At 39.3% G+C, this 20850-nt stretch overlaps 1 pseudogene across 1 annotated transcript in view; it reads right to left on the reverse strand.

Annotated features, from left to right (window-relative positions):
• Positions 1–20850, reverse strand: part of LOC308611597 (ankyrin repeat domain-containing protein 26-like) — a 159969-nt pseudogene that overhangs the window by 129598 nt on the left and 9521 nt on the right. The window contains exons 4-13 of the transcript in view: positions 19059–19165; positions 15159–15229; positions 12851–13037; positions 11416–11495; positions 9986–10019; positions 7480–7549; positions 6535–6595; positions 6252–6445; positions 3027–3153; positions 2434–2495 (exon numbers count right to left, since the gene is read on the reverse strand). The product of the transcript in view is annotated as an ankyrin repeat domain-containing protein 26-like (transcript). The remainder of the gene's footprint in view (positions 1–2433; positions 2496–3026; positions 3154–6251; positions 6446–6534; positions 6596–7479; positions 7550–9985; positions 10020–11415; positions 11496–12850; positions 13038–15158; positions 15230–19058; positions 19166–20850) is intronic.

Below are 20850 nucleotides of genomic sequence, written 5' to 3' on the forward strand. Positions count from 1 at the left end.
TATAAATTTAAAATATTTCTAAAGACAGAAATTTTTTAGTATTAAAATAATATACTTGGCATGAAAAGAAACCATGAAGTATTTCATGTTGAGCATAAACAGAACACTGTAGAAGCTGCTTCATTTAGGTAAACAAGGGCTTATAAGAATCTGTTATTTGATAAAATTTTTATTGATAGGAAAAATAGTTGAATAAAATAGCGAAGTAGTAAGAAAAACTTTTATGTTTAAATAATAGGAGAAAATTTAAATATAGTTATGCAACTCTTCAAAAAAGTACAGCAAGCTTTAATAAGGGAAGAATAAGAACATTTATTTATTAATCATCTAAATGTGCCAAGCTTTTCTTATGCACATTTTATTTTCTACATACAACAACAATGATAAAAGTGATTGTAAGGACAGTTACCCCACTTCCTGTTTCCTGGTCCTTCCAAGATGCGAGAGTGTAATGATGGGATCCGCTGCTCTCTTTGTCCAGAATGTCCCTCCCCTGGACCCTGACGTGACTGGCTCCTTCCCATCCTCCCCTTGGTAGCTTTTCTCACATGCAGATCTTTTCTGACTACCTAAATTCCACTCCCACTCCCATCCCCATCCTAACTACAAACTCTCTCAATGTTGTCTAACGTAACATTCTCCATTTTCTTTGTCTCTCACTGTTGTGGCCTCTCCCGTTGAGGAGCACAGGCTCTGGACGCGCAGGCTTAGCGGCCATGGCTCACGAGCCCAGCCGGTCTGCGGTACGTGGGATCTTCCCGGACCGGGGAACGAACCTGTATCCCCTGCATCGGCAGGTGGTCTCTCAACCACTGCGCCACCAGGGAAGCTCTCTCCATTTTCTTTACATGAAGGACTTAACAGTGACTTATAAAGGATTCCTGTTTGGTTTTATGTTCCCACCACTACAGCCTTACCCCTCAATTGGTACAGTCAGTGTCTAACTGCCCAGTATATAGTTGGTATTCAATAACAGGAATTTATTTAAGATCAAAACATTTAAAATGTTGAGAGGACCTCAAGTACCAAAGCACTTGATACATATAGGAGATCTCCGATAACAGTCTATAGAAACTTAACATACCCCAAGCTAGAAATCCACATGCCCGTTCTAATTTTCCTATTCTTAACACTACTGTCATTTTATTGTCCTTCAGGTTTTAAAAAAGTGCCCCAGCATTTAGTGAGTCACTCATTGCCACTGTGATCATTTTTGTCTTACATTTCTATAGCACCCTTTACAGTTTACAAGGTGTGTTCACAGCTGTTACCACATCTGTTCCCTACACCTACCTGAGAAGTGGGTACCAGTACCATTTTTACGAAGGACGTCACTGACGCTCAACCAGGGTAGACAAGTTTTTCCGAGATCCCACAGCTAGTGACAGAACCAGGATGCTACCATGTCTTTTGACTTTAAACACAGTGCTGTATCACTGCAGCAGCTGCCTATGTCTAACAGATCAGGCCCTTCTTATCTCTTTCCATAGCTGTCACCTTACAACAGCTCATCATTACTTTATATTTACGTTACTTCAAGTATGGCTGCCATAAAGGTACTCAACGCACACTAGTTTATCCAAACTGGTGTGTACTTATTAAAACATCGCTAAACCAAACTGTTGTTATTATAACGCCACGTACTTATTATTCCCCATTCTTTTGCTTCTCTTGAAACGTTCCTTGCAGATCTATTTGAAAATCCAAATGTACTAATACTTTCAAGTCTCAGGCACTATCTTTTTCAGGTCTAAGTGGTAAAAAACTACATTTCAACCTGTTTCTCTCTGAACCTCACTAGGAGTTTTACACATCCATATGTACCAAAGAAACATACATTTGCTTGGGAGACTGGGACTGACAGATACACCCTACTATATATAAAATAGATCAATAATGAGGACCTCCTGTATAGCACAGAGAACTCTACTGAATACTCTGTAATGGCCTATATGGGGAAGGAATCGAAAAAAGAGTGGATATATGTATAACTGATTCACTTTGCTGTATATCTGAAACTAACACAACACTGTAAATCAACTATACTCCAACAAAAATTTTTTAAAAAAAGAAAAGAAAAAAGAAACATACATTTGGCCATAGGCTGACCTGGAATAATGCTTCAGTTTTTAGATAAATTTAACTTCAGAACCCAAACTGATTCCTTATGACTTCTAAGCCTTGGTTTTTGCTCTGTGCTACACTGGTTTCATTAGGTGAATCTTGCAAATTAACAAAAGTGCACTATGTGGTAGTTATTATACTTAGCACACAATTATTTAATTAATTACAGGTTAAAAATGTAAGGAAAAACTTTTGATGGGCAAATGCAAAGGTGAGAAAGTAAAGTCAAAGCACCCCCCCTTTTATGTTTTAACATCATTCAGTGCTTATATTTTAAAATAAAAAAATAATAATAATAGAAGACAGTACCTCAGAATCCCAAGGTGATTCTATAGCTTCCTCTTCTCCTAATCCTAATGCTGACATCATATCTGTAAAATGCAGCCACAGATACATTAATGAGAACATTTACTACTATGAATTTTAAATACATATATGTCTATCTCCATCCACAAATATTTAAATAAAATAAAGTAGCAGAAAAGAATTTCAGAGGGTTGAGGCATTTTCAGGAAGAAAAAGTTGGTAGTAGTTGGGATACTTCTGAAGAAACGGAGCAAAAGAAATATACTTAAAAAGAAATGGAAAAAAAAAAAAAAGGGCTTCACTGGTGGTGCAGTGGTTGAGGGTCCGCCTGCCGATGCAGGGGATACGGATTCGTGCCCTGGTACGGGAAGATCCCACCTGCCACAGAGCGGCTGGGCCCGTGAGCCGTGGCCGCTGGGCCTGCGCGTCCGGAGTCTGTGCTCTGCAACGGGAGAGGCCACAGCAGTGAGAGGCCCGCGTACCGCAGAAAAAATAAAAAGAAAGAAATGGGTAGTAAATTTGGATCTACACACTTTAGATGTTTTTAGACTAGCCTTTAAGCATAGAAAAAAATTCATAAATATTCACTAACTCACCACTCCTATTATTTTTCTGAGCTCCATCAACAGAAGTCAAATTGTTATGATCTGTTTGCTCTTGTGGAGTGCTTTCAATATCAGTATCATTTTCTTTTTCTCCAATTTCTGGATTTGTTGCTCCTTCCTATAAAAACAAAACAAAACAAACACCTCATTCCAGAAAACATCATGTTCATTCATTTGGTCATTCAATCAATCAGTAAGACCACAAACATTTACTGGATCTATCAAATCATCGGCACTATCCTGGGAGAAAAGCTGGAAATATAAATAGAAGACCGATTCTGCTCTGTATTCCAGGAGAAGTAGAGCTACATGAAAACAAGTAAGAACAGCAAAGTATCATTCAAAAGCTCTACAATTGATGTGACCAGAGTACAGGAAGGGCACACAGGAAAGAGGAGTCAGCTGTATCTGGGTAGCTCAGGAAATGCTGCAAAGACAGGTCTATGTCTTAAAAGACACACACAGTGTAGAGCAGGGACGTGAAGGGGATTCTAGAAAGGGCAGCCTGAGCAAAAGTACGAGGCATGAAACAACATAACAAGTCACGTGGATAACTAGAACACAGTTACCGGGAATGGTATGGAGAGACAAAACTGGAGGATCAGAGCCAAATCAAAAAAAGCAAGTGTCCTCCTAGAACATGAACTTCATATGATGGGGATCCACCATATAAGTAGAGGTGTTACATCTTCACAAATATATTTTAGAAAGGTCACTCTGGCAGCAACGTAAACATGAACATCAGGGGAGCAAAACTAGAAAAGAGCATTTCAAAATTATAAGTGAGAAAGTAATAGGAAATGAAAAATGGTAAGCAGGTAGAAAATACTGAACTTGATGAGCAACAGGATGTGGTGATTTCAGGGAGGGATGGAGTCCAGGATTTTTCCTGCTTTGGTATTTCAGTGATGTTATCTACTAGGATGGGGAAGACAGATGACAGAGTAGCTTACAAAGAGTCAGGAAAGAGGAAAGCATCAGGGACAATATCTTCAGTTTGAGGCATAACAAATTTGAGGCACCCAGGGGACTTAGAGGAAAGATTTGGATAAATGCATTTGGATTAGTAATAGATAAACTTATTCAGGAAAAGCATATGATGTTAAGATAAATATCTGTAAAATATACTAACCTGGTATAATTAAATGATGCAAACCTATGCAGAGTTCTGAACTTTTGAAAATATAAACAAGACTGGGGAAGAAAACTATGAGATTCAATTTTTCGATTATATATTGCAACATTTGTTTAAGGATATAAAATATACTCTTTCATGAATATGCGCAAATATTCATTTCCTGGATATTATAGCAATAAGCATTTTTAAGTTTAATGAAAAGATTTAATTATAAAACACCAACTCAAGAGACTACAGGAAAACTCCTTTTCAAAAATTAATCGTAAAAGATAAGTTTTAAATTGTAGAAGAGAATGTTTATGTGATTATGGAATTATGAGGCATTTTTAAGTACTACTATGATGTATGGAAGAAATATAAAACCCTATTTTAAAATTCACATGGTTCCCTTATTCACCTGTGAACAGCACGCTAATAACTCTTACTATCTACGCCTTATAGAATGGCAGTTAAAGATTGGGGAAATGATATAGAACTAAAAAAAATTAGTAAAACTATGATTATCCAAGTTGGAGATTTAAAAGTTCTCAGATACATCTATGATTAACAAACAGGACCCAATATTCACATGAGGGAAGAACAAAGGGACTAAAAAATCAAGTAACCAGGATTCCTGGGTTTTAGATATGAAAAAATTTACATGTTAGTTTAACTTGTATAACAAAATATTTACATGCTAGTTTAACCATAAATACTGAAGTTAATAAAGTTTCTCAAGAATAACATGAAATGTACCTACTGCTGGAGATATTTTAAAAAGTAAAAAATTATCTTGCAAAGATAATTTTGTACACTCTGCTGGTAATTTTTCCTTCCTTATTATTTTATAATAACAAGTAGTTTATATTAGAAAAAAATCATAAATTGTGCTTTCATTCATTTGATGTGTGTATATGGGCCCATTATGTGCAGATATTACTAGGAAAAGATAAATCAGAATCTCTCCAGAAAAAATGATTTCTATAGTTTTTTCTTTAAGACTGTTGCAGTTTAAAATTTTCTCATTTAATGACTTGAAATTAAGAACCTCATTTACACAATTAGAAATTATAATCTTAGTGAAAGCCTAGATAAAATACTTATTTACTTCCTCTCTGTTTATTCTCAAAAAGATCTAAAACACCTACCAAGATGATTCCAAATAGTAAGATAAATTAGTTAAGTATATACCAAACAGTAAGTAAGAAACCACAAGAAACAGAAGGGCCCCAAATTCTTAATTCATAATAAATCTGATAAGGCCTAAAACAGAGCTCTTCTTGCATTATCTATGAACAAAGGTTTTGCTAGATTAAATATAAGACATAACCTTATTAATTTAAAAGTGAGAATTTTTTAAAAAGGAAAAAACTTCAAATTAAAACTAACTTCCACATGGAACTATATTCAATACCTTGTAGTCAACTATAATGGAAAAGAATTGAAAAGAATATAGATATATACATATATATGTATAACCAAGTCATTTTGCTGTACACCTGAAACTAACGCAGTATTGTAAATCAATTACACTTCAATTAAAAAACAACAACAACCAAAAAAAGGTAAGGATCAAATTCTCTTTCAGTTCTTCATAAAAATCAACTATATTTCATTCAAAAGAGTATGAGCATTTTTTCCCATGACCTGATTTTCTCTTGTTAATTTGAATTTGAAATAATTTCTATCATATTTTATAATATAGAGTTCCTGCTCTCACTTAACCCCACTATTTCTGTTGTTTGTATAATAATCTCTCTCATCTTGACCCTCATTCAATCTTTAAATTCATCTTGTCCTTCTTAAATGAATTATTCCCCTTCATCCCCCTCCCCATCTTCATACTCATCTAGTTGTTCTTTCTAGTTGCTTTCTCATTCTTTCCTTTCATAATGGCATACTTCAGAATGGTTTACTGCCACCAACGTTCATAAATCTCAATCCTGCACATATATTGCTCTTGTTATTACACTGTTTTCTATCATGATCTTGAGGAATTCCATTTCTGTAAGGGATCCTTTTCATCACTGTAAGAATCAGGGGGCTGGTATGTGAAAAAGCACAGAAAAAAAAGTTAAAAACAAAACAGAACAACTTACCTTTGTAAGACCAAGGCCTGCTAAAGACTTGAGAGGTTTTGGGAGAGGTTCAGGTGATGGGAAAGCAGGATGAGAGATGCCCTGGATTGATGGTTTGGGAAAGGTTTTGACCACATCTTCATTTCCACTATCAGAACTATTGTGCTCAAAGAAGGTTCTCTCTTCTGGTCTCACGATGCCACATTTTGCTTCTACTATAGTGAAAACAAGGTGGAGTACATGAGAACATCCGTAATTTCAAATCAGTGAATAACACAAGAAGGACAGTCTTCAAATAACTTACTGTTTTTCTTGGATTGCTGAAAAGCACTCATTAGCTTTGTTAAGCTTGGTTTCAGGACATTCTAGAGAAGAAAACAAGAGCTTTAAGAATAAGAAGTATTGGGAATTCCCTGGCGATCCAGTGGTTAAAACTCCATGCTTCCACTGCAGTGGGCATGGGTTCAACCCCTGGTCGGGGAAATAAGATCCTGCACCGCTTGTGGGATCTTAATTCCCCGACCAGGGATTGAACCTGGGTCCTTGGCAGTGAGACCGTGGAGTCCTAACCACTGGACAACCAGGGAATTCCCTGAATATACGCTTAATGGAATGCTTCAGAAAACACAGCGAAATCCCTTCATAATATGGATTTTGAGAAACAGAATTTTAATTTCTAAATTTCCATAATTTCGACTGTTATTTTAGGCTTAATGCAGAACCAAAGACAGAAACAGAGAAAAAAAAAGCTCTCTCCTAACAACTCTATGATACCAAAATAAAAATTGTCCAAGAAAAAAGAACTAGATGATATATGCTACATAGTTTTGGAACTGAAAGGCCCCAGGAAAATTCTATGATTATTACAGTAAGTAACTGTATCCACTAAAGATTTCATTTAAGCATGAGTATATATAAATCACGTCAGTATGGTTGAAAAGTCACAGTAAGAATCCTTATCCTTGACCAAATTTCGTATTTCCTCCCTTGTGGGAAAGTGCTTCCCAATACACTTTTCCTCTCACTATCTACTTCCCAGCCCATTTCCTTTTCAGCCCCGACCTTCAGTATTTAGCAAAGTAAAAAAAAAATTCAACTAGTCATATTTTTATAAAATGGTTTGCTCTGACCAACTTTCTACTACAAACATAAAACAATGAGAGGTAGACCACTGCTAAACTTTAAAAGTTAATACTACACAAAACTAAATTCAAAGCAGGAAAACTAATTTCACAGGAGAGAACTTTACCTTAGTATCAAAATCTAAGTCTTCATCATCTGATGTAGGCCATGAATCAACACCAGGTTTGTTGGAAAGGCTTCAGAGCAAAAATATATAACAAAAATGAGTGACTTCATTTCTTTAACCGAAAACAAACAAACAAAATCAAGTGAAAGGTTGGTTATCTATATATTAAATGATGTTTTCTGACATCATTAAAATGTGGCCTCTGTTTTGGAAAACCTTTTAGTTACCTATTTCTGCTTCCATCTCTCCCAACCTATGAAATATCTAGCTAAGACCCATTCTTAGTTCCCATAACAAAGGGTGACAGCCAATATACTGGCAGAGCCTAAGAATAATTTGTTTTCACCAAAAGTCCTAAAACCTGAACTGAAAACCCAATTAATGGGTAACATAACTTTTGTTTACCAGAACTGGAACAAACCTGATGACCTAAAACAAAGTAGAAGGATATGCTGTTCCTTCTCCATTGTCCGTGCCTGGTTCAAAGAGTAATCTGTGTCCATCAAAAATGGCAGTCTTGGTTCTCCAGCAGGGAAACCACTTATTAAAGAAGGCTCCCGGGGCTATCCCGATGGCGCAGGGGGTTAAGAATCCACCTGCCAATGCAGGGGACACGGCTTCAAGCCCTGGTCTGGGAAGATCCCACATTCCACGGAGCAGCTAAGCCCGTGCACTACAACTACTGAGCTTTCACTCTAGCGCCGGCGAGCCACAACTACTGAGCCCACACGCCACCACTACTGAAGCCCGCATGCCTAGAGCCCATGCTCCGCAACAAGAAAAGCCACCACAATGTGAAGCCCGTGCACCACAACGAAGAGTAGCCCCCACTCACCGCAACTAGAGAAAGCCTGTGCGCAGCAATGAAGCCAAAAATTAAATAAATAAATAAATGTGTTAAAAAAAAAAAAAGAAGGCCCCATTCCTTCCCTTTACTCTAAACAGTACAGGGAGTCCCCTGAAATGTTTGAAAGTTAAATGTACAAAAGTCAAAGAACAAATTTATATGTCTAATTTATATGTTAAACCATTCCCAGAGAGATTAAAACATTAAAAATTATAAAGTCTACTTAGTTTTCCTATACAGGTCCTGCCTTATTCAGGTCCACATGAATAGCTAGCTCTTAAAAACCCTCATAGGCACTCAGATCCCAAAGCAGAGACAGTACTGTAGAAACAGAGTCCTGGCAGCTGTGCCTCTCTTTCCCTATGTACTGCCTAAATATCTTCCTTCCTATAGGCTCCCCTCCCAAATCACCCCTGTGACTCACCCCTGAGGCCTGCTCAATGGCAGTCTCCAACCTTTAAGATTTCAGCCTGTGAAGGCAATGGTTCCTGAATCAAGGATGGGCTCGGGACTTCCCTGGTGGCACAGTAGTTAAGAATCCGCCTGCCAATGCAGGGGACACGGGTTCGAGCCCTGGTCTGGGAAGATCCCACATACCCCAGAGCAACTAAGCCTGTGAGCCACACTATTGAGCCTGTGTTCTAGAGCCCATGAGCCACAGCTACTGAGCCCACATGCCACAACTACTGAAGCCCGAGCACTCTGCAACAAGAGAAGCCACTGCAATGAGAAGCCCGTGCACCACAACGAAGAGTAGCCCCTGCTCGCCGCAACTAGAGAAAGCCCACGCGCAGCAACGAAGACCCAATGCAGCCAAAAATAAACAAATAAACAAATGTATTTATTTAAAAAAAAAAAAGAAAAGAAAAAAGGCTCTAGGAAAAAAAAAAAAACTTCAGAGAACCAGGCAAGGGTACTACCCTGAAGGGAAAACCAAAACCAGACTGGGAAGGCAGTAAGTAGAGAAATCAACTAGACAGATGCTCTATGTAGATGTTGAATTTAATTAACATAACATGGTCTATAGGCAGATACTCTTCTCTTATAGAAAACTAATTTACCTTAAGGAGAGTAGACATCGTTATATCTAAGGAGACCTGCCTAATGAGGTCTTGCTTGTATAAAACCCTATGGTTCTGAGGCCTCAGCTACCTGAGATCTGCCATAACACCTTAATGGTAAATACAAGATACTAGTTACCACTGCAATTGTCAAATATATCAGGACAAAGGCTTGGACTAACCAGGCTTCTTAGGAAAACTCTAAATCAGAGTTAGTACATAACTAAAATTGACTTTCTGAGTTGATCTGATTTGGGTCTGTATCTTGACCCCAGTGCTACACGGGTACTTATCAATCTCTGCTGAAGGACATGAGAGTGGATCTGAGGCTGACCGTCACATCACAGGTCAGCAACTTGTTGTCTATGGAATCATGGGTCAATTAACCAAGCCCTCCAAACCACAGCTGCCTAATTAATTAAAGTAAGCTATATAGCACAGCTACTTTGTAAAGCGATTGTGATGACTCTATGATGTAACAAATTTAAGCACATAATACAGTGTCTAACCCAGAGTAGAACACTCAACAAACATTAGTTTCTTTTCTCCATGTTCCCTTAGTTAAACATACAAGTTTTAAAAATCCATAAAATCCTACCTGCTTAAAGACTCTTCTTCAGAATTCTTAACCACTGTTAAAGGAAAAAGTAAAACACATTTTAAATCAACAATAGAAAAATACAGAATATTAAAAGTGTAAGACTGATGCTTTGTTAAAAAGTATCCCTCTGTGGGCTTCCCTGGGGGCGCAGTGGTTGAGAATCTGCCTGCCAATGCAGGAGACACGTGTTCGAGCCCTGGTCCGGGAAGATCCCACATGCTGCAGAGCAACTAAGCTCGTGTGCCACACTACTGAGCCTGAGCTCTAGAGCCCACGAGCCACAACTACTGAGCCCGCGTGCTGCAGCTACTGAAGCCTGCACGCCTAGAGCCTGTGCTCCGCAACAGAAGCCACCACGATGAGAAGCCCGCGTGACGCAAAAAAGGGTAGCCCCCACTCCCGCAACTAGAGAAAGCCTGCGTGCAGCAACGAAGACTCAACGCAGCCAAAAATAAAATTAATTAATTAATTAATTTTAAAAAAGTATTCCTTTGGAATCACACCTGGACAGTATACTAGAGTGAATGCTGATTATACCACTGCTAGGCAATTATGCATGAGAGCCATTTCCCCTCCTTTACATTTATCATATGCAAAAAAAAAGAACAGTATTTATCAAAATTTGTTACCTAAAAGTGAAGTGCTGTTTACAATGACCATAATCCTAACCAAACTGTGAGACTGACAGAAAATGGTATCATTAGTAGAATCAGTACCATAAACTGACAATAGCAAACTTAAATAGCATGATATTTCTGGACTTCCATCACTCAGAGCAGTGCGTACAGAATACATGTAGTTTGCCATCACGTAACAACTTCTCCGGCTCTTCAGTTCAGGGTGAAAACGCCCTGTCACAAGGAAGCCTGGTCTACAGGCGCTGTACTTTAGAGCATGGCAAAACACAGGAAACAAACTCTTTCTGGCCCTATTTCCAATTGCAAGATAAGCATGAAAGACTTTGTAATTCCAGTTTTATAAAGGATAATCTCCTGAAAGGGAGGCGGGGGAGGGCAAATGGGGTCAACTGGATGGTGAGGATGGAGAAGTTGAATTTTTTTTAAGTTTTCAATATATATACATTTTAAAAGTATAATCTCTTGAGACTGTCTCCTTCCATTGCTCGAGAGTCTATCTGGACCCACCACCACATAGAGCAGCATGGTCCAAACAGTTAGTGCTGTGTAGTAGTGAGGGATGTCATTTTTCTCAACCCTTCCCATTATGTGGCAAATGATTATAGAAATCATGCTTTTTCAGCTTGTAAGTCATATGTCATTGTTTCTTAAGCTGATGAACAAAAAAAGAGAGGGAGGGAAGGAGGGAGGGAGAGACTCTGGTACTGCTGGACAACATTTCACATGTGTTGTCATAATCTGATGCTGGGGGAATGAAGCACATGCAGTAACTCCACAGGGAGAGGACACCTGCAAGCTTGCGCATGGTTTCCTTCAGACTTCGCACCGTGTGCCTTTTCCCTTTGCTGAGTTTGCTTGGTATTCCTTCACTGTAATAAATCACAAGCATGAGTACAACCACATGCTGAGTCCTGGGAGTTCTATGGAAGAGCCGAACCTGGTGTGGTTTGGGGAACCTCTCAAACAGTTGCATTGTTTACATGAAGTCTGTATTATTTGGGTTGATGTGTTATATGTGATTACAGTCAGGTTATTTCACAGAATAACCTTCCTCAAATCTGTTTTTCTTGGTATTTGCCTGTATTTCTATACACATTTGAATAAAGGCATAAAAGGTCTAGATGAAACACTGACGTCAGAAAGTAATTGAAACAAACAACAATCCTATTTCAACCAGAAAAAAACCAAAGAATTCTGATGATTGATAATATGTTCTAAAGTATGAAAGTTCCTATAAAGAAAATGAAAAGATCAGTTAATTTTCTCCAACTAAGCAGGATTTAATTCCTCACAGTTGACTCCCAGGTTTTTTGTTTTGTTTTTGTTTTTGTGGCCACACCGAGCGGCATGCAGGATCTTAGTTCCCCAGGGATCAAACCCATGCCCCCTGCAGTGGAAGCAAGAAGTCTTAACCACTAGACCACCAGTGAAGTCCCACTCCCAGGTTTTGACAACTCTGGGAAAACGGGGGCAAGCGTACTCACCAGGTCAGACTGTTTTTGCTGACCCTGCGTGGGCAGCGGCCGCTGTTATGAAAAACTTAGGTAGGACCTTGGTAGATGTGATGATTTTTCCATATTTGGACATCAGAAGTACCACTCATGTAAAAAGTAGATGTTATGACTCTTAAATTGTCCTTATGAAAAGGTTACCACCAAAGAACTTTTAAGAGTTAAATCCAACTTTCTTTTCAGTAATTTTACTTGATATAATTGATACTCCCTCCTTGAAATTTTCATTAAAAAATTTTTTTGCAACATCACCACCATCCTCTCCTACTTTTCTTTTTTTTGTTTTTCCTTTTTAATTTTTATTTTGAATGAGAGTTTTATTTAGCACACTCAGATGAACAAATATAGGAACTGATCTACCACACGCCACAACTAGAGAGGAGCCCGCACACTGCAACAAGGGGTCTGCACGCCACAACTAAGACCTGACGCAGCCAAAATAAATAAATAAATAAAATTTTTTTTTAAAACATAGAGACTGATCTATGTGGAATACTGCTACTTCCCTCCATCTCAAGACCCTCAGTCCTCAGTTAAGGGTTTTGTAATTCCACTGATATCTTTTCGTCATTGGCTGGTACTCAAATTCCTTGAGGAGGATCCCCGCAGTATGTGACTCAGATTGTCCCCAGCAGACCTTCCGTTTGTCCCGCTGTGGAGCTCAGTGCCTGCCCTACTTTTCTCCAGCCCCTCCTCAAGTGTTCTTTACCAACCATCCCCGCAGCACCCTTTCTGCACCAGCAAAACTGAACTGCTCATAAATCCTGCCAAGTCCACTCGTACATCTCAGCCTGTGAACTGCTGTTCTTTCTGCAAAACATGTGATCTTGATAGACGTTCCTCCAGCCAAACGCTGTCCTTCTGCCTCTTTACCTGGCAAACTTCTCCTCACTCTGCACGCTTACCTTAAAGTCCACGCACTTTTTAAAAACTCTAATTCCTCACCATGGACTTAAAATATCTGGCACATATGAAACACCAACTTAAAAAAATACATAAAGACAATTTATAAACTCCTAGTGGGCTCTGGGACATAGTAAGCACAGAATAAAGTATACTAAATAATAAAAATTATCATTATAATAACAAGCTCCTAGAGGGCAAGGACTGTGTTTTTTATTATTTTTCTAATTTTTGTTTTAATTTTTTTTTGCAGTACGCGGGCCTCTCACTGTTGTGGCCTCTCTTGTTGTGGAGCACAGGCTCTGGACGCGCAGGCTCAGAGGCCATGGCTCACGGGCCCAGCCACTCCGCGGCATGTGGGATCTCCCCGGACCGGGGCACGAACCCGTGTCCCCTGAATCGGCAGGCGGACTCTCAACCACTGCGCCACCAGGGAAGCCCTAGAACCGTGTTTTTTTTGTTTTGTTTTGTTTTGTTGCAGTATGCGGGCCTCTCACTGCTGTGGCCTCTCCCGTTGCGGAGCACAGGCTCCGGACGCGCAGGCTCGGCGGCCATGGCTCACGGGCCCAGCCGCTCCGCGGCATGCGGTATCCTCCCGGACCGGGGCATGAACCCGTGTCCCCTGCATCGGCACGTGGACTCTCAACCACTGAGCCACCAGGGAAGCCCAAGGACTGCGTTTTTTAAATGCTTGCATCCTGTGACATCAGAATAGTGCCTAGTACCTAAAAGATACTTGTTAGTTATTTGTTAAGTGGACAAATTAACAAATAAATTAGAATATTTTCTTTGAAAATTACATTTAAAAAAATACTGAAATTAACCAGGGACAACTCTATTATGAGCACCTTGAAGACCAAAGCTCTATTTCATTTCTGTATCTCCTCTAACGTGTAAAACCAACCTACAGAAGTTCTTTGATGGACACAGGTCTACTATGTTAGAGGTGTCCTCATACAGATTGTACAATGCGCTAGGTGCCACATCTAGGGAACACAATAGTGTATTTCTTAATGTGAAGTATCTTTGTGCTTTTATTAGAATTTGCTGAGTCTCCAGTTGGGCTATTTGAATACTATGATAATCCTTTAACTAATGGCAACAGAGCATCTCGTTCTAACAAAATTATAGTGTCATGACAATTATCCAACACACAGAAGAAAACATCTGGTTCTAATGAAGTCAGGCTATCTCACTCTGTTTGGACTTGTGAGGAATGAAGTTGGTAATAGCGAGACCTCGCTGGTACAATAATGTGGAAAACAACCAGTGCTTTGCTACCAGGCATTGCTTTTCTGACTTCTGTACTATCCGTAGGTAGCTTTCAAAAATAATCTCTTCTTGGTACACTGCACACTGGCTCAGCTTTGCAGTTCTTCTTGTTTGCCATTTGTTTAAAGTACCAGGAAGGTACTGTTGAGTTCCCAGGCTTAAAGATGGTAACTTTTTTAGCCTTAGCCACACACACCCTCCCCGACACACTCAAAAACCTTATGGAGAGCCCACATCTTAGCCCAGATCTTCACGATGAGTTACCCTTTGAGGCTCTTACTTGTTTTTTCTGCTAGCAGATGTCAATGGGAAACGTTTTAGGCTGTCAGAGAGGTTCAAATGCTCCTGCCGGGGGAGAGCAGACTTTCCTTTTTCCTTTGTTACCAGATCTGAACCTCAAGGCTGCTTTATATCCTGTGGGGCACTTTTTCTTAGGTTGTGGAAGGTCCCATATCATCCTCCTCAGAGAAGTGGAGGCCAGCTTGCCTGAGTGAGGCTAATCACTATACAATAACTAATATTCATGTGATTATACAGGAAACATACAACGTACTAACCAAAAAATCTTTTTTCTTATTTACGCAAAGATTTAATATGGGATTTTAGGGACCATGATTAAATATGTGGATTTCTTTTCAGACAACACTGTCTGATTTTAAATTACCTACAATTAACTTCTTAAACAATTCTGAATACTAGACTGTTAAGAAATTAATTTAAAAAATAAAAATATACATGCAGTTTACACACTGGTTTTTTTCATTGCTTTTTCATTATTAAAGCTTCCTCACTCTTACTTTATCTATGGTAGGGTCACCAAGAGTAATTCACTATCAGACGTCTTACCTGGGTTGCTACTTTGAGAAGGAGTTTTAGGTCTCTTTTCTTCTTTATATTCAGAAATCAGTTGGCAGTTGCTATGTATTAAAAATGGGATAAATAACATTACTATTTTAATACTAATATGAAAAACAATTACCAAATATATTAAATTCTTTGATCACTTCAGACAATGTCAGAGCTATTACCAAAACTTCGATTGTGGGACTTCCCTGGTGGCGCAGCGGTTAAGAATCCGCCTGCCATTGCAGGGGACACGGGTTCGAGCCCTGGTCCGGGAAGATCCTACATGCCGCGGAGCAACTAAGCCCGTGCGCCACAACTACTGAGCCGGAGCTCTAGAGCCCGCGAGCCACTACTGAGCCCACGCGCCACAACTACTGAAGCCCACACGCCTAGAGCCCGAACTCCACAACAAGAGAAGCCACCGTGATGAGAAGCCCGCGCACCGCAACAAAGAGTAGCCCCCGCTCACCACAACCAGAGGAAGCCCGCGTGCAGCAACAAAGACCCAATGCAACCAAAAATAAATAATATATAAATTAATTTGTAAAAATCATATTAAAATCCCAATGTGTGTGTCCTTTCATAGGTTTAACATTCTAATGTTGCAGTTTTCAGGAAAAATGTCAGTAATCAGGGTGATTAGCTGTCCTTTCTTTGTGGTTTGTAATTCAGGGACTCTCAGCTATTCTATAATTTGTAACTGAATTTATTTATAAATATATGACCTCATTAAATTAGATAACATAACTGCCCCCCATTATTGCAGCTAATCGCACCAAGAGTAGAAAACTAATCGAAGTCCAGACCTGGCTTGGACCACTACTACTCCTTCTCTACCTACTCAAACTCTGAACCAGCAGATCTTTCTTAGAAGGATGCTTAAGCTCCATGTTCATCTCCAGTTCACTTGGAAGACATAACCCTACTTTTACCATGGATGCTGACAAGTCCTGGACGGGGCTTACCTCTCCTAATGCCAACTAACCTACTTGAGATTCAGGGATTTCTGGTGAATGGGTTCCTTATGAGGCAGAATCTGAAAATACTTTGAAGGCTGAGGCAGACGTAAATCATTTAGAAGATTTTCATTATCATGGAAAACAGATCACTTGAGGGGCCAACCTCAGTTATGGAATCTCAGGCAAGCTGGCACCCACTACTCTGAGGAGGATGATATGGGACCTTCCACAACCTGAGAAAAAGTGCCCCACAGGATATAAAGCAGCCTTGAGGTTCAGGTCTGGTAACAAAGGAAAAAGGAAAGTCTGCTCTCCCCCGGCAGGAGCATTTGAACCTCTCTGACAGCCTAAAACGGTTCCCATTGACATCTGCTAGCAGAAAAGACAAGTAAGAGCCTCAAAGGGTAACTCATCGTGAAGATCTAGGCTAAGATGTGGGCTCTCCATAAGGTTTTTGAGTGTGTCAGGGAGGGTGTGTGTGGCTAACGCTAGGAGGCCCAGGTGCCAGAACTGGGTGCTGGTGCTTTGGAACAGTGGCTGAGCTACAGGCATATGTATGAGAACTAAACAAGTTGTCACTTTGAAGTCTAAGTGTGCATCACCATGAAAACTGAGGAATCTGAATCAGCAAGGGCATCCTGGGAGCAAAGGTCAATCGTGACCCGACTGCAGGACCGGTTCCTTTTTTTCTTTTAAAATTATTAAAGGTCTTTATAGAGCAACATCCAGACTCCAGATCCAGCTGCCAAGGAGACCCTGCTAAGATCAGTTTTAGTAGCAACACTGCAGCAACAGAATCAACGCAAGCAACAGAATGATGAGAATGCCCTTTTTTTTCCCCTCCAGATGAATTATGGAAGAGGACTGTCTCTTTGATCTTAGGGAATCCCTTAGGTTCTTGCAAAATTTAAGAGGGAGAGTATAGAAGTAAGTCCCCAAGAGAAAATATAGGATAGTCTGCTGAACTAAACACTTCAAGACCCAAATAACAAGTTAGAAAAATCAGAGCTGTGACACTACTTGTACCCCATGCATAGGGGTTACACTTGGAATGAAATGGATAATGTTAGGATCTTTAAGGATATAAAGTCTTAAAGTCCTGAGATAAAGAACCCTGTGCCCACTGCTACATCTAACTCGTCTGGCCTTTTGGCTGGGTTCCAGCTGATGATAGGGAACATCTCACCACCATTCCCAAACTGCCTGCACCAAACTAGAACTCTCACCTGTCACATAACAAGTAACAGTTAAATTATTTTTAACCACAGTTTAGTGATAACTGGCATTTTAATGTAAACACTTACATATGAAAACCATAAATACGAGCATATTCGTCTGCGGTCCATCCATAGAAATCTTGAGAAAAGACATCAATACCTTCTTGAAGAAGCAGCCTGACTATATTTGTTGAATCATTGTTTACAGCAAGTATGAGGGCTGTTCTAAAATAACAGAGAGATAATTTCACCCTTAGGAACTTTAGCTAACTTACCTTAACAGCTAATTTAATATACTTTACCAAGTTAATATCTTGCCAATCCATGTAGAACTGACCATTTACACGTTCAAGTGTTCATCTTTGTAAATTACCTCCAAGGCTAAAATGAAGGGACAAAAAAGAAGCCTCCTGTCCCACTCGGATGGCATGTAGTAGAAACTGCTAATTTAAAGTCCTTGATGGACAAGAAGCTATGCTGAGGTCACTTATCTGAAGAAGGTGAGTATATAAAGGAAGAATTCCCCATTTCTTCCTTAGTCTGTTATATTATACTTCAAAATCAGCTAGAGGTCAGGTTAAGGATAAGCTATTTGCAGGCTTAAAACAATAATATTAATAATAATGAAATAAAAACAGTCATGGGTGCAGTTAAGGATGCTGATAAGCATGTGCTAGGCACTAAATGAAATACTATATATGTAATCTTTCTTCCACACAACCACCCTTGAAGGATATACTACTCTCCTTTTCATATCAGGAAACATATTTGCTGATAATAAGTAACGTTCCCAAGGTCATACACCTAATAAGTAGGAAAGCTAGGAATTAAACCCAGTCTGAATCTAAAGCCCATCATTTTCCTCTTTATCACCTACCTATGACTTGTCTTCATTGAAGGAAATGTTTATCCAATTAAAGCTATCTTTCTTCCTTCTACCTTCACCAATTAAAAATAAGAACATCAAAATGTACTAGAAATGGGGCTTCCCTGGTGGCGTAGTGGTGGAGAGTCCGCCTGCCGATGCAGGGGACACGGGTTCCTGCCCCGGTCCGGGAAGATCCCACATACCGCAGAGCGGCTGGGCCCGTGAGCCATGGCCGCTGAGCCTGCGCGTCCGGAGCCTGTGCTCCGCAACGGGAGAGGCCACAACAGTGAGAGGCCAGCGTACCACAAAAAAAAAAAAAAAAAAAAAAGTACTAGAAATGAAAAAGGATAAAAACTGATGAGCCCACAGTATCTGGTAATAGTGATTAACAATCACTTTGTGATAACCTAATAACATCAGTATTCTTCAAAGAAAGTAATTTAAAGCAAAGAGTCATCCCAAAGACATGCATCTTTTAAGGAAAAATATATACAAAGTAGAGGTTAAAAAATTATTATTAAAGAATTAAGAAAGTCAATACTGTGTCATAAGGTAAATTAAAAAGTAGAATCCATACTTTATAAAGCTAATAAAACTAATATGAAACCCCTTAGCTATTATAAGATCGTATGACCAAAAAAAAGAAAAAAATCAGGTGGCAAATGACATCAGTCAATATTATAAAGGAATATGAATCCTGCTATATTATTTTTCATGATACACAGTCAGAATAATTGCTTTCCGACCTGATGATGTGTTGATTATACATTAATCTCTTCTTACTAATTCAATCTTTCTGTCACCACTCTAGAACAGCACTAAGGTTTTTAAAAAGAAAAAGAACAAACTACTGTACCTTTTCATCTTATCAACTACATGTATATTTGCTTCTTTCTTTACTAAAAATTCCACCATTTGCTGCTTGTTTTCACTTACAGCAAGTAAAAGTGGTGTGAAGCCCTCCTGTAAAACAGAAGAAACACTTTATATAGAATGTACAAAGTTACATATTTCTAAACTGAATTTTAAAACTTATAATAGATTCTCTGAACTTAAACATCTAATATAGAAAGTAAATAAAAAGGAGCCCCTTCCTTCTTACCCACCCTGTGCTGCTTCCTTCTCTTTAAAATGCTCCTCCTCACTTCTTCACATGATTAACTGCAAAGTCATTCTCTAAAACTCACTTCCAACATTTACCGGTTCCAAGGATCTTTGCTTCTATCACAGTATTTATCAGGTATATTGTAGTTATTTTATTGCTCTATACTAGTCTATACACTCTAAACACTCCTCCAGAGATAATCATTTAACTATTAAATCAACTGCATATTTTAGGAACAATGCTGAGGAGAAAGATATAATACTGTCTGCAACATGCATAACCTATCCAATGATAACCAATTAACCTCATAAGGTTTACAGACAGTCCAATGGGAGTATGATTCTCACATGAACATGTAAAGAAAGAGAGTTTTTTTAAAAAACCAACTTATAAATTCTAACTTGAAAAATTCTATCCCATTCTTAAGAGATTCTTTTAAAATATGAAATAGATTAGAAATTAATGACTGTTTTAAAATCTAGAAATATTTATCAAAATAAACTGTAATACAGGAATTGGAAACACAGATGCTTATGGAGGCAAAGTAGGTGACCCAAGTAAGTGAAGAACCCAGGTGAGGCCAGCAAACTGGAGAACGCGCCCCATACACAAGGGGCACCCTTTGCACGGCAGACCAAACAGTAGCATGGGCTCAAGGGGGACCAGATTGGATTCCTTAAGAGAAGCCTGAAATGCAGATTTCTGCATGAGTCTCCTAAATTTTAAATGCTGACTCAATTTGTGGAGGAAAGCTAAACACATCCAGGGGCCAAGTTTAGTCTATAGCCCACTTGTGTTTTTATGTTTGCTGTGAGTGTTTCCAAACGGGTGGGTATAAAGCAAATATTTGCATGTAAAACCTTTCCTTTCTTTAGGGCTTCCCTGGTGGCGCAGTGGTTGAGAGTCTGCCTGCCGATGCAGGGGACATGGGTTCGTGCCCCTGTCTGGGAAGATGCCACATGCCGCGGAGCGGCTGGGACCGTGGGCCATGGCCGCTGAGCCTGCATGTCCGGAGCCTGTGCTCCACAACAGGAGAGGCCACAACAGTGAGAGGCCGGCGTACCGCAAAAAAAACAAAAAAACTTTCCTTTCTTTAGTATCATGTGTTTTACAAAACAAAGTGGGTCCCAACGTGTAATAAAAATTGCTATTAAGATTCATAATACCCACTTCAAGAATGTTTCCAATGCCTGTTAAAACTACAATCTATTTCTATAATTCTCCCTGATGTTAACCAAATGGATAATTAGTTCATAAGACTGCTGAAACTAAATTATTAAAACAATTCCTATCTGTACTGTTACTAACTTCATGGGTTTTGATGTTTAAAACTATCATCTTGCTTATGCCAGGGACCAGTGAACCTAACAGACACACTGCAAGACTCTGTCATGCAGCTTTCACCAAAAGAAGGCTCATGCTTTACTCTTACTGCAGTCAGGAAAACCCTGTTTGTGATAAACATCTGTTGACCTAATGACCTGGATGATAACAAAAGGTGCAAAATCCGCAAAGGGTCACACTCTACTTATTAAATGACTCA

Source organism: Mesoplodon bidens (genome assembly GCF_964165515.1).
Source record: "Mesoplodon bidens genome assembly, contig: HAP1_SCAFFOLD_129, whole genome shotgun sequence".
Taxonomy (NCBI): Eukaryota; Metazoa; Chordata; class Mammalia; order Artiodactyla; family Ziphiidae; genus Mesoplodon; species Mesoplodon bidens.